Genomic DNA, 14,985 nt, shown 5'->3' with positions numbered 1-14,985 from the left:
TAGTTAGTATATTATACACCAAACATAGCTTGTTTAGGCTGAAAAAAGTCCTACTAATAGCCAGGAAAACATTCACAGGATTCTGAAAGGGAAATATGTTTTCAGAATCCATAGGATTCTGTGAATCATGACTTCAGTTCAAGGTAGACCTCAACTCTGAGGAGGCTGTTGCATTGCCTTCAGGGCACTTGGATCGATCCTGATTAAGGAGAAGGAGCCCTCATGGTATCTAATTGGCCTCTGAGGAAAGGAAGCTTATGGAAGTGATGAATCATGGAGGGGTTGGCACGGGCTGTGGGGATGGGGGCTGGACGGGGAGACGAGGCCCTTTAACCCCCAATTCCTAGTACTTTCTCTCACGCCTCTACTTTCTGAGGCAGACCCTGAATTTCTAGGCTGAGGTCGTCATCAGTAATAATTTCAGTCCTTGCTCCTGATCCTCCTTGTGTGGGGCACCCGCCAGTGCTGAGACTAGAGTGATCCCAGAGTCCTTGCTCCATCATACTTCAGCAGTAAAGAGATAATTGCCCCAGGGTTACTGCCTTCCTGCCCCTCCTATCCTTTCCAAAAAGGAGATTCAAGGAGCCTGAGAAGGAAATCCTCCCCCTCCTAGCTGGAGGGCTGGGGCAGGTGGCCCCTGGTGCAGGCGTGTGCCACACCCAGTTCTGGAGGGCATCTGAGAAGAGGATCCTCCAGCTTCTAGAAATCCTTTCTCTCAAGATCTTGGTATCCCAGGGGTGTGGAAGTTAATGCCTGCTGTGTGTGGTCAAATGCAGGAATGAAACCAGCAGCCAGGCTCTAAGGGCCCTTGCTCCTTCAAATACTTCAGCTTGAAAGGGTGAGAGCACGCTCCAAGGTCTTGGACTAGATGTTAAGCGGGAAATATTGATGGGTTGCAGAGGGAAGACATGAAGGACATCCAGGCTATGTGAGGGTGGGAGGGGACACCACGGTGGCAGGATTATTTGAATCAGTGTAGCATCAGCACCTGGGCCCAGCCTTGTCCTCACCGAGGATGACATTTGGGCTCCTTCTGGGTGGGATGAGGCAGGACGAGCCGGCATGCCGGGTGAGAGCACCGTATGGACATCTTCCTAAAAGCCTGGGGAGAGGGGCGTCCTTCCTGTGCCAGCCTCTTCTCCATCTACCAGACTCTTTCATTGGTGGACACTGGGGAGGAGCAGACAATGGAGTCAAGTCTCCTGTTCTCCCACCTGGGACACACCAGCAGGGATGGAACCAGGGTCATGCCAGACACAAGTACGTTTCCAGGCCCGATCCACCTGGGCCAGGAGGGACGAGTTTTTACTTTTCACCTGCTTCTGGCCGTCACCTGACAGCCAGTCCTTGTCTACACACTGTTGGCCAAGGGTTGTCTGGCTGGAAACACATTCATTCAAAAGGGATCTCATCCCATGTGACCAGGGCAGCTGTAGAACATTCCAGTTGCAGAGGAGGTGAGAGGGGCACAGGTTCCAGTGCACAGGGAGCTCAGCAAAGTGGTGGGGGCTGATCCCAGAGTGGAGGTGGTCCTTGCTGTGTTCTTTCCTGGCCCGAGGACATCAGTGTGAGAGTTTGTCTGAAAGGTATGGGAACTGTCAGGTCCAAATACTGTCTCTGACCTTCCTTCCACTCATGGGCACAGGAGCCATAGCTCTGGATGGTCACTGCAAGGGCACCGACAGCGTCTCCATCATTGCTTGTCCCCCGGGGGCTCAGCTCTATGCAGCCCATGTTTGGCCCCAATAAACGCCTGCTGTTCACAGCCTTGGGCTGGGAACTCGTTTAGGGGTGGAAAGGTCCCTCCTGAGCTCACCCAGGCCTGTTGGGCCCCACACTATGCTAGCTGTCTGCCCAGGCACTAGTCCAGATCAGAATGAGAAGCATCGGCTCCTGAAGACAGCGAGGTGCTCCCCCTCTGCCCCGCTGCTCTGATTACATCCAGCATGAGTGTGGGGATATCATGCTCTTTACTCTGTTTATAATGTGCCCCTGCCAGGATTCCCCTAAGACCTGGGTGTTGACCTCCTACTCTAAGTGTCCCCAGGGCCTCACGCAGTGGCTGCCACATATGTATGAGCCCAGGGAGAACCTACAAATGAATGATCAGATCAGGCCAGCAAGCTCCTCTGCAGAAACCTCCAGGACTGGGAGGTCACGTCTTCCTCATGTGTACATCCTAAAGCTGTGCTATCCAGGGCAGAAGCCACTTGCCACATAGCCATTAGCCGCACTAGCCACGTTTCTGGTGCCCGGCAGACGCATGTTTACAACGCAGAACATTTCCACCCTCACAGAGGGTTCTTCTGGGCAGCTGCTCTGAGCCGGGCACAGGGTCTGCTCGTGGAACCCGCCAAACCCTATGTCTGTCTGTAACCGTTGGAATGTCAGCTTGCGCAGGTGGCACCTTCTTGTGCGGGTGAGAGCTATCATGATCCAGTGCAGCTGGGGAAGTACCAGATGAAGGGGGATCCTTTCTCTTGCTTGAAGGTTTGCAACTGTGGTCAATGCCTTGTGGAAGGGCTCTGCCTTTGCCAAGCCCAGGGAAGGTCTGAGGACCCAGAGGAAGGGCAAGTGATGCCGGCTGAGCCAGCATGGCCTCAGAGGGAGTTACAGGAATGGTGGAGCCCCTGTCTCTAATAACCTGCTTGCTCATGCTTGTGTCTCTAAAGATTGGGTGTTGGAGAGCCTGTCTGACTCTGGAACCGATGATGAATAGTCGTCAGATAGGGAACTGCACTCAGGTAGGAATCAATGGGAGAGGGTTTCTGGGAACAGCTGGCTTATACCTGCTGCTTTGTAGACTTAGAGTGGGAGGTATGAAATCAGAAAGACAAAGCAAGGATGTGCGAAGCCTTGTTTTGTTCTTTTAATATAATAGTAGCGTCTTTTAATAGAATACATGTGTTCTCCCTCTGGGCTTCAAATGTACTCTGTCTGTAATCATCTTTTTAAAGTTTTTTTTTTTTAAACCAAGTTGGTTAACATATAGTGTAATAATGGTTTCAGTAATAGAATTTAATGATTTATCACTTCCATAGAACACCCAGTGGTCATCCACACCAAGTGCCCTCCCTAATGCTCATCACCTATTTAGTACATCCCTCTACCCAACACCCTTCCAACAGTCCTCAGTGTGTGAAGAGTTAATCAAGTCACTTATGGACTGTCTTCATCTCTGTTTTTACCTTATTTTTCCTTCCATTCTCCTATGTTCATCTATTTTGTTAGATTCCACACATGAGTGAAATCATATGATATTTGTCTTTCTCTGACTGACTTATATATATATAGACAGATATATATATATAGATATATATATAGATGTATATATATCTACATATATATGTATGTATATATAGACAGATATCTATATATCTATATATATCTATATAGATGTATATAGATCTATATAGATGTATATATCTATATCTTCTTTATCCATTCATCAGTCACTGGACACCTTGGCTCCTTCCATAATTTGGCTATTATTGATAGTGCCACTATAAACACTGGGATGCATGTGCCCCTTTGAATCAGCACTCCTGTATCCTTTGGATAAATATCTAATCATGCAATTGCTAGGACGTAGGGTAGCTCTCTTTTTAATTTTTTGGCAGGCCTCCATACTGTTTTCCGGAGTGGCTGCACTAGTTTGCATTCCCACCAACAGGGCAAAAGTGTTCCCCCTTCTCCGCATCCCCGCCAACATCTATTGTTACCTGCGTCGTTAATTTGAGCCATGCTGACAGGTGTGAGGTGGTATCTCATTCTGCTTTTGATTTGTATTTCTCTGATGATGACTGCTGTTGAGCCTCTTTTCATGTGTCTGTTAGCCATCTGGTTGTCTTCTTCGGAAAAACGTCTGTTCATGTCTTTTGACCATTTCTTCCCTGAATTCTTTGTTTTTTGGGTGTTGAGTTTGGTAGTTCTTTACAGATGTTGGAAACTAACCCTTTATCTGATATGTCATTTGCAAATACCTTCTCTGATTCCCTCAGTTTTGTTGGTTGTTTCTGTTGCCGTGCAGAAGCTTTTTTTATCTTGATGAGGTCCCAAGAGTTTTTTGTTTGTTTGTTTGTTTGTTTTGTTTTTGTTTTTTGCTTTTGTTTCCTTTCTCTCCTGAAACATGTCTATTAAGACGTTGCTGTGGCTGAGGTCAAGAGGCTGTTGCCTGTTTTCTCCTCTAGGATTGTGATGGTTTTCTGTCTCACATTTAGCTCTTTCATCCATTTTGAGTTCATTTTTGTGTATAGTAGGTAAGCGGTCCCATTTCATTCTTCTGCATGTCACTATCCTATTTTCCCAATACCATTTGCTGAAGAGACTGTCTTTTTCCATTGGATATTCTTTCCTCTTTTGTCAAACATGACTTGGCTATACACTTGTGAGTCCATTTCTGGGTTCTCTATTCTGTTCCATTCATGTATGTCTCTGTGTTTGTGCCAGTACCATACTCTCTTAGTGATTATAGCTTTGTAACATAGCTTGAGGTCTGGAATTGTGATGCTTCCGTGTTTGGTTTTCTTTTTCAACATCACTTGAACTATTCGGGGTCTTCTCCGGTTCCATACATATTTTAGAATTGTTTGTTCTAGCTCTGTGGAGAATGCTAATGTTACTTGATAGGGATTGCATTGAGGCTGTAGATAGCTTTGAGGAGTATCAACATTTGAACAGTATTTTGTCTTCCAATCCATGAGCGTGGAATGTCATTCCAATTCTTTGTGTCTTCTTCAATTTCTTCATCAGCTCTCAATACTTTTTAGCGTACAGATCTTTTACCTCCTTGGACACGTTTATTCCTATGTATCTTATGGTTTGGGATGCAATTGTTAATGGGATAGATTCCTTAATTTCTCTTCCTTCTGCTTCATTATTGGTGTATAGAATGCAATTGATTTCTGTACATTGGTTTCATACCCTGTGACTTTGCTGAATTCATGTAACAGTTCTAGCAGTGGTTTGGTGGAGTCTTTTCTTTTTTAAATATGAAATTCATTGTCAAATTGGTTCCATACAACACTCAGTGCTCATCCCAAAAGGTGCCCTCCTCAAAGCCCATCACCCACTTTCCCCTCCCTCCCACCCTCCATCAACTCTCCGTTTATCCTCAGTTTTAAAGAGTCTCTTATGGTTTGACTCCCTCCCTAACTTTTTTTTCCTTCCCCTCCCCCATAGTCTTCTGTTACGTTTCTCAGGATCCACATAGGAGTAAAACATATGGTATCTGTCTTTCTCTGAATAACTTATTTCACTTAGCGTAACACTCTCCAGTTCCATCCACGTTGCTACAAAAGGTCATATTTCATTCTTTCTCATTGCCAAGTAGTATTCCATTGTGTATATAAACCACAGTCTCTTTATCCATTCATCAGTTGGTGGACATTTAGGCTCTTTCCATAATTTGGCTATTGTTCAAAGTGCTGCTAGAAACATTGGGGTACGAGAGCCCCTATGCATCAGCACTCCTGTATCCCTTGGGTAAATTCCTAGCAGTGTTCTTCCTGGGTCATAGGGTAGATCTATCTTTACGTTCTTGAGGAACCTCCACACTGTTTTCCAGAGTGGCTGCACCAGTTTGCATTCCCACCAACAGTGCAAGAGGATTCCCATTTCCCCGCATCCTCTCCAGCATCTATAGTCTCTGGATGGGTTCACTTTAGCCACTCTGACTGTCGTGAGGTGATATCTCAGTGTGGTTTTGATTTGTATTTCCCTGATGAGGAGTGACATTGAGTATCTTTTCATGTGCCTGTTGGCCATCTGGATGTCTTCTTTGGAAAAGTGTCTGTTCATGTCTTCTGCCCATTTCCTCACTGGAGAATGTGTTTTTCGGGTGTGGAGTTTGGTGAGTGCTTTATGGATTTTGGAAACTAGCCCTTTGTCTGATAGGTCATTTGCAAATATCTTTTCCATTCCATCGGTTGCCTTTTAGTTTTGTTGATTGTTTCCATGCAGTGTAGAAGCTTTTCATCTTGAGGAGGCCCCAATAGTTCATTTGTGCTTTTAATTCCCTTGTCTTTGGAGATGTGTCAAGGAAGAAATTGCTGCAGCTGAGAGTTCAGAGCGGTTTTTTCCTGCTTTCTCCTCTAGGGTTTTGACGGTTTCCTGTCTCACATTCAGGTCCTTTATCCATTGTGAGTTCATTTTTGTGAATGGTGTAAGACAGTTCTCTTGTTTCATTCTTCTGCATGTTGCTGTCCAGTTCTCCCAGCACCATTTGTTAAAGAGACTGTCATTTTTCCATTGGATATTCTTTCCTGCTTTGTCAAAGATGAGTTGGCCATACATTTGTGGGTCCAATTCTGGAGTCTCTATTCTATTCCATCGGTCTATGTGTCTGTTTTCGTGCCAATACCATACTGTCTTGATGATTACAGTTTTGTAGTAGAGGCTAAAGTCTGGGATTGTGACGCCTCCCATTTTGGTTTTCTTCTTCAATATTACTTTGGCTATTCGGGGTCTTTTGTGGTTCCATACAAATTTTAGGATTGCTTGTTCTAGCTTGGAGAAGAATGCTGGTGCAATTTTGATTGGAATTGCTTTGAATATGTAGATTGCTTTGGGTAGTATTGACATTTTAACAATTTCATTCTTCCAATCCATGAGCATGGAATGTTTTTCCAGTTCTTTGTATCGTCTTCAATTTCCTTCCTAAGCTTTCTATAGTTTTCAGCATACAGATCTTTGACACCTTTGGTTAGGTTAATTCCTAGGTATTTTATGATTCTTGGTGCCATTGTGAATGAGATCAGTCACTTTATTTGTCTTTCTGTTGCTTCATTATTAGTGTATAACAATGCAACTGATTTCTGCACATTAATTTTCTATCCTACGACTTTGCTGAATTCATGTGTCAGTTCTAGCAGACTTTTCGTGGAGTCTGTTGGGTTTTCCATGTAGAATATCATGTCATCTGCAAAAAGTGAAAGCTTGACTTCATCTTTGCCAATTTGGATGCCTTTGATTTCCTTGTGTTGTCAGATTGCTGATGGTAGCACTTCCAACACTATGTTCAACGACAGTGGTGAGAGTGGACATCCCTGTGGTGCTCCTGATCTCAGGGGGAAAGCTCTCAGTTTTTCCCCATTGCGGATGATATTAGCTGTCGGCTTTTCATAAATGGTTTTTAGGATGTTTAAGTATGTTCCTTCTGTCCCGACTTTCTCGAGGTTTTTTTATTAAGAAAGCATGCTGATTTTGTCAAATGCTTTTTCTGCGTCGATTGACAGGACCATATGGTTCGTATCTTTGCTTTTATTAATGTGATGTATCCCATTGATTGATTTGCAAATGTTGAACCAGCCCTGCAGCCCAGGAATGAATCCCACTTGATCATGGTGAATAATTATTTTTAAATGCTGTTGAATTCGATTTGCTAGTATCTTGTTGAGAATTTTTGCATCCATATTCATCAGGGATATTGGCCTGTAGTTCTCTTTGTTTGCTGCGTCTCTGTCTGGTTTGGGAATCAAAGTGATGCTGGCTTCATAGAATGAGTCTGGAAGCTTTCCTTCCCTTTCTATATTTTGGGACAGCTTGAGAAGGATAGGTATTATCTCTGCTATAAATGTCTGATAGAATTCCCCAAAGGAAGCCATCTGGTCCTGGACTCTTATTTTTTGGGAGATTTTTGATAACTGATCTAATTTCTTCGCTGGTTATGGGTCTGTTCAAGTTTTCTATTTCTTCCTGTTTGAGTTTTGGAAGTGTGTGGGTGCTTAGGAATTTGTCCATTTCTTCCGGGTTGTCCCGTTTGTTGGCCTATAATTTTTCATAGTATTCCCTGACAATTGCTTGTATTTCAGAAGGATTGGTTGCTGATCGCTTAGATTCCACCCACATCTGCCTAATTTACCCCAATAACCACCAGAAGCCTAGCAGAACGGACTCTCCGGAGCCAAGCATAGACAAGAGGCCCACGGAAGAGGGTAGGAAGGGTGGAGAGGCGGTGCGTGCTACACGGACTGGCGGGAGGGAGCCAGGGCGGTGGGCAGCCAGCCCACCCGGCAAGGCAGAGCCCCCGAGTCTGGCTTGCAAAAGCGGAGGGGCCGGATGGAGTGTGTTCTGACAGCCAGTGGGACTTAATATCTGGAATGTTATAAGTCAACTGCTGTGCTTGGAGAGCGGGAGGGAGAGTTGTTGAGCCCCGGACAACGGAGCTCAGCTTGGCAGGGAACAAAGGCGCTGGAAGTGCCGTCTCCCTCGCCCACCCCCCAGCCAAAATCCCAAAGGGAGCCGGTTCCCATCACGGAACTTGCTTGCACCGCGCAAACACCCAACGCTGTGCTTATGCGGATCCGTCCCTCTGACAGGTCTGTCTCCCTCCCGTTGCCACTAGGCCCCTCCAAAGCGGACCACCGAAGTCAAAGCGAGCTGAGCCTGCCCCTCCCGCCCCTGTGCACCTTGCAGACCCACCCCGGCTAATACGCCAGATCCCATCGAAGCAGCACCACAAGCCTGGCAGTGTGCAAGTAGCCCAGACAGAGGCCACACCACTCCACAGTGAGTCCTGCTCCTGGGAGAGGGGGAGATAAGGTACACGCCAGTCTGACTGTGGCCTCAGCGGTGGGCTGGGGGCAGACATCAGGTCTGACTGCGGCCCCGCCCACCAACTCAAGTTACTCCAGACAGCACAGAGGAAGAGCCCTGCAGTTCCGCGCCACTCCAGGGACTAGCCAAAATGACCAAACGGAGGAATTCTCCTCAAAACAAACTCCAGGAAGTAGCGACAGCTTACGAACTGATCAAAAACGATGTAAGCAATATAGCAGAAAATGAATTCAAAATAATAGCCATAAAATTAATCGCTGGGCTTGACAAAAAGTATAGAGGCCAGCAGAGAATCTATTACTACAGACATCAAGGGACTAAGAAACAGTCAGGAGGAGCTAAAAAATGCTATAAATGAGCTGCAAAATAAAATGGAAGTGACTACAGCTCGGATTGAAGAGGCAGAGGAGAGAATAGGTGAATTAGAAGATAAAATTATGGAAAAAGAAGCTGAGAAAAAGAGAGATAAAGAAACATGGCCACTTTGAAATGGTCTTACCGCTCTGCTTCTTTGAAGAATTCTTACTTCTTTCATAATTCTTCCTGAGAAGGACACGAAGTTGGGGTCAAATTTCAAATCCCAAAGTTGGAGTTCCTTTTGTGCACTCTTATTTCTGAAAGTTAAAATGTCCACAAATCAATCGAAATGAAGTAAGCAAAGGCAATGATCCACTTATAAAATTCTCCTCTAATCTAAAGATGTCTTGTATTGTCCTCTGTGCTGACATGGTACAAAGAAGGTCCCTGGTACCCTGAAATCATGAGGTCTTCGCTCTCACATTTGCGCAGGGTCTTAGGATCTTTCTATATTATTCTCCCCCCCCAGACTTCCCCTAATTTTGCACTGACAGAAAAAAATAGAGTTGTTCCCTCCAAGGTATCGTTTTCGTCCCAACTGTCACATTTTAGTTGGAGCATGTGAGATGCCAGGGGTTCTACGCAGTCTCCGCTTCAGGACACACACACACACACACACACACACAGAGAAAAATAACACTTACTTTTGTACAATATTCATGAATCTTTGTAATTCATGCTGCCTTTTTTTCTGGATCCAACCTTGTATGCATAGCCATGTCTCTCTTCACTCTGTAGTCTTTATGCATTTCATCTGTTAGACCTTTCCAAAAACAAAGTTTAGAAAAGATATAGCTAAAGAAGCAAGAATAGTGTAAACTCTCTCGTGTAAACGAGAGAAGCCTTGACCACTGCACCTGCAAGAGGAAGAACCAGCAGAGAGAATGCAGCTCTGGGCCATATGGAGTATTATGAAACGCTGGTACTTCTACATCCTAACACCTGGGGCTCAAAAGGGGTGGACTTCTCTGAAGACTGCACAAATCTGTAGTACCTGTCAGGTAGCATAGCTCAGGAACCAGCATTATAGGCTCATGGGGCGTGTCCTGTTGGCTCTTTTTCCATTTGCCTTTGCTGACCAAAAGTGGCTGAGTTAGGGCAGTGACCACTAGACCATGTTGCTGCTCAACAGAAACAAGAAAGAACACTGCTGTAACTATCAGTGAAGCCTCAGCAGAGTCACATAAATATGTACAGAAGTGCATTTTGGGGTCACCAACAGAGGCCTGGGGGTGTGCTGGTGATACGGTTTCCTCAAGGTTAAGAACGCATCAAAGATTCTCTTAATATTCTCTTAGTTAGACGTCCCGCAGATGGCCTCTTTTGTTCTCTGTCAACACACGTAGCCAAGGAGAGCGGGATGCTCACAGACATTATATTGGGGGTCATTGTACGATCCTTTCACTACATATAAGTAAATGTATGACAGACTCTTAGGATCTGTATTTCTCACTACAGCACTGTCTTAAAGATTCCTCAAACATACTTGAGAACTTTCAAGACGATTCCCAAACGAAGGGGTGGGCAACAAACCCAGTCAACTTTTTAGAGTTGGAACTCCACATCTATTCCCAACATGCCTCTTGCATCATTTCTCCTAAACTCTCAGTCCCTGCTTCCAGGAGGAAGAGATATTTGCCAAGACATCCTACCCCTGGGCTGCAATTTCCATGCCACAAACTGCCTTTACTCTCCAACACACAGCAATGGTTCTTCATAGATCCTTCCATGCCGATCAGGAAGGTCCTCATCAGTAGGAATTTAGCCACATCAATTCTGGTTTTATCTGACTGCTAAACATCCCGAGAACTTCAAAGGAGTTCCTACCCGCGACAAAACTTCACATCCAGTGTTCATGGCTCTTTTTCTCTTAAGCTGAACTATTAGTTTTCATTCGTATGATCTCATTGCAGACTATACATGGTTTTTTTTCACCCTTAGAGTGGTCTTTAGTTATTTGAAAGACAGCTGGGATTCACCCCCATTTTCCTGGTTCTAGAGTCTTAAGGCCCAAGCTTGTGCAGGTGTCTACATGTGTGTAGAATCATGGCATCCTTTTAGGGCCTCATCTATCAAAACCTTTGGACGAGCTATTCTTCCTGTCAAAAACTTTGGGAAACACGCCTCTTATTTCCCATAGCTGCCATGCAACATCCTAGAAGGATCTCCTCCTCCAACATCAACTTCTGCACCTAAACAGGAGTTCTGTGGTCCTTCTTTGCAGCATTAGGAAACCTTTTTGGAAGGCCAGGATTGTACTTTCCTTCTAAGGGCTCATCGATCGATTCCAGGATTTTTCTAGATCTCATGACAACAGAACAAATAAATTGCCATCTGTCATTAGACTGAGTTCCCACCAGGGCATCCCAAGATGACCCAAATCGTTTCAAATATTTCAGCCCATCTGTTTTTTTTTTTTCCTCAATTAAACCTGCTGAAACCACAGTCTTAGGTTTCTTTTACATCCAAGGCTCCTGCCTATCAACTCGTGCCAAGAAGGTAGGTTGTCTTCATGTGACAAATCCTCCTAATTATTCCCAAACCTGCTGCTCTGTGATGCCAGCATGTGTGAATTTACTACAACCTATATATATTTCAACTTCTATGTGCTAGTCATGGTATGAGACAGGAGAGGTATTTACAAGGAGCAAAACCAACATTGTCATGCCCTGGTGGAACTCTGTCTACAGAGAGGGGAGAGATTCATAAAATAACCACTCAAATACAGAATTCCGAATTGGGATAGATGCTATGAAATGCAAGAGCACAACAGAACAGGGGGACCCCACAGAGGCCTGAGGTTGCAGGTTGGTGTGGGGGTGGGGTGGATGTACTCTGGATACCCAGCATGGCTCTTCTCAATCAATGACATTTGAGGTCAAATTTGGAGAATGAACAAGCAAATATCAGCCAGGTATCTCCATCTACCACCTCCATCAGAGCCTAAGTCAACCCCAAAGTCCCCAATCTTCTCACACCGACTCCCCCGTTGTAGTAAATGACTCTGACATCCACTCACTTCCTACCACTCCCACCCTAATCCCGGTCACCATTATCATTGACCTAAAGTGACTTAGCCACCTCCTCACTGATGTCTCTGCCTCCCTTTTTACCCACATACAGCCCGTTCCTTGTAATTAGACACATATCTGTAAAATAAAATATATCACTTCATCCATCTGTAGAACATCTGACAATATCTCATTTGTCTCAGTGGACAGAACTTTATACAATGTGGCCCCCACTTCATCCTCTCATTTCATATCCTACAACCCAAGGATGTCCTCCCCGCAACCATGTGCACTTCTTCACAGAATAATCTAGCCTTGTTTGGGATCTGGATACATCTCGCCCATCTGGAAAGTGGGGTCTTTTCTCTTCTCCCTCATTTGCACACAGCTTGCTCCTTTCAGACATTCACATACCAGCTTCTCAGAGCTTTCCATGACCACCTACTCTGAACCACCAGACACCGTCCATAATACCTCTCAATTTTAATTATCTAGATATATCCCTCATAACCCTTAGAACAGTCTTGTCTGCCGTCTCTCTTCCTGCTGTAAGGATGCAAGTTCCTTAAGAACAGACAACTCAGTGGTCTTACCAATGTATACCCAAGATGTGTAATGGGCACTCATTAAGTGCTTTTTTGGATTGAATGAACAAGAACTAAGTATGAAGCACAAGTGAGGATAATGTAATAGCACCATCCCCTTGAAGGGCTGCCAGAAGGCTGTGTAGCCTTGGTGGTTCCAAGTAGCCATGGTTTGGATTCCAGTATAAAAATACAAGCTGTTTTTTAAAAATATATTTGTGAGTTCTTTCCATTTGCTACAGATATCTGTAATTCCTTTCTCTCATCTGCCAAAGCTAGAAAACTAATCTCCTCAACTAGTGTATCTTTGTGCACCAAGCTAAGTTTACTTATGTCTTTGTGAACAGAGATTGAGGAATCCATGAGTTCTGACATTCGGCACACAGCTGACATCTTTCCAGATGGTAACTGGTCATTTGTTTCTTCTTTTCAAACCAAATTCTATAGGGCTCAAACTTCTATATAAGGAAAGTGGTCACATATGAAGTCTTGCCATATTTTCTACCCAATGATCCATCAACATGTTTCAAAGTACCATAGCCTCCTCTTAGGCCCACGGGAGAGGCCATATTGGAGCCATTCTAATCATGTGACATTACCCTATGTATGAGGCACTCGAATGCATGGATAATAGATCTGTCAAGTTACAATACCACTAAGCAGAAATTTTATAATAGATTATATATATGTTATAGGTTAATAGATGATGTTATATTATTATAATCTAACATACAGGACTCTATATTGCACATGTATTTTTAGGAGACATATATTTGACTACATAATAAGAACAAAATGAGATTTAAATACATTGAAGGACAGGACATTTCCTACCTCCTTGTAGTAGTCTATGAAGGTGATTTCCTCACCACCTGATTTCTTAAACGTACTTCTGGGAGTCTCCTCCCAATTAATAGCATCCACTCGATAGGTTCTATTGTTATACCTGTGGAATGGTCACAACACATAGTAGTATTCCTAACCTATTTATGGCATGGGATCATGTAAGAAGTGAGAAGCTTTAAATCCTACAAGAAATTTCAGGATATATCCACTTTAGTAAACTCATATGACATATAATTCACCTACGGAAGGCTACAAACCAATGGTTTTAGTATATTCACAGAGTTGTAAATCCTATACATTTGCCTACCCACCCTTTTTCACATGAATTGAATGATACAGTATGTGACCTTTCCTGACAGCCTTCTTCCACTTAGTGTACTACTTTTCAAGGTTTATCTATGCTGTAGCATGTATTGGTATTTCATTCCTTTTTGTTGCCAAATGACACACTATTTTATGGATGTACATTTTTATTTTTCCATTTGTCAGTTGATGAACATTTGAGTTGTTAACACCTTTGAGCTATTATGAATAATGAGATTATGGACATTCATGTATCAATTCTGGTAGACATGGGTGTTCATTTCTCTTGGGTATAAAACTAGGAAGGGATTGCTGGCTCATATGGTGACACTGTATTTAGCATATTGAAAAAGGGCCATCCTGTTTTCCAAAGAGACCACACCATTTTTACTTCTACCAGCAGTATTTGACGGGTGGTTCCAACTTTTTCACATCCTTGCCAACACTTAATCTCTGCCTTTTCAAATTTAGCCATCATACTATGAAGGGGTATTTCACTGTGGTTTGACTTTGCATTTCCCTTGTGGGCAATAATACTGAGTATCTTTTCATGTGATTTTTGGCCATTTGTATATTTTCTTTGGAAGCCTGTCTATTCAGATCCTTTGCCCATTTTTTGAAAGTTGGGTTGAAGAAATAAGTAAAAGTTAGGTTCTCCTTTAATTACTGACTTGTAAACATTTCTTACATATGTAGAAGCAAGTTGTTCCGGAGATATGTGATTTCAAATGTTCTCTCATTCTGTTCCTTTTTTTTTTCTTTTTCTTAACTTTAAATTTTTTGTAACGTTTATTTATTTTTGAGACAGAGAGAGACAGAGCATGAACAGGGGAGGGGCAGAGAGAGAGGAAGACACAGAATCTGAAGCAGGCTCCAGGCTCCTAGCCATCAGCCCAGAGCCCGACGCGGGGCTCGAACTCACGGACTGCGAGATCGTGACCTGAGTTGAAGTCGGATGCTTAACCGTCTGAGCCACCCAGGAGCCCCCCTTTTTTTTTATGTCAAAGAAAGAAAGTTTTCAATTTGGTGAAGTCCAATTTATGTTTTCCTTCTGTCATCCCTTCTCTGTTGGCATTTTATTTTATAAGGTTTTCTCTAAGCCAAAGTCAAGAAAATTTACTCCTAGATTTGCTTCTAGGAATTTTATAGAGTTTTAACGCTTACATTTAGGTCTATTTTTAGTTAATTTTGGGGATAAATTGGAGTTAATTTGGTATCTTCTGTGAGGAACGGCCAGGTGGATATCCAGTGGTCCCAGCAATATTTGAGGAAACGAGTATTCCTTCCCCAAGAAAGCGGTCTTGAAACTCTTGCTGAAAAAAAAAAAA

The 14,985-nt window shown here is 43.7% G+C and overlaps 2 long non-coding RNA genes across 3 annotated transcripts; one reads left to right on the top strand and one right to left on the bottom strand.

Moving 5' to 3' along the window:
- The first annotated feature begins 2,086 nt into the window (after window positions 1–2,086).
- LOC125917591 (uncharacterized) lies at window positions 2,087–14,979 on the top strand. Of its 2 annotated transcripts, XR_007456235.1 has the most exons (5): window positions 2,087–2,744; window positions 7,812–7,934; window positions 8,319–8,508; window positions 12,856–12,912; window positions 14,466–14,979. It is a non-coding gene; the product is annotated as an uncharacterized LOC125917591 (long non-coding RNA). The 2 variants fall into 2 exon arrangements; XR_007456234.1 differs by lacking the exons at window positions 12,856–12,912; window positions 14,466–14,979 and having other exon boundaries at window positions 2,094–2,744; window positions 8,319–11,332.
- On the bottom strand, window positions 9,086–13,428 carry LOC125917592 (uncharacterized). Its single transcript, XR_007456236.1, has 3 exons — window positions 13,343–13,428; window positions 9,558–9,676; window positions 9,086–9,170 (listed from the first exon to the last, which is right to left on the bottom strand). It is a non-coding gene; the product is annotated as an uncharacterized LOC125917592 (long non-coding RNA).
- Window positions 14,980–14,985: the final 6 nt, after the last annotated feature.

This window comes from Panthera uncia, unplaced genomic scaffold (assembly GCF_023721935.1).
Source record: "Panthera uncia isolate 11264 unplaced genomic scaffold, Puncia_PCG_1.0 HiC_scaffold_2055, whole genome shotgun sequence".
In the NCBI taxonomy this organism is placed as follows: Eukaryota; Metazoa; Chordata; class Mammalia; order Carnivora; family Felidae; genus Panthera; species Panthera uncia.
The sequence above is the reverse complement of the archived record's forward strand: the minus strand, read 5'-3'. Positions and strand labels throughout refer to the sequence as shown.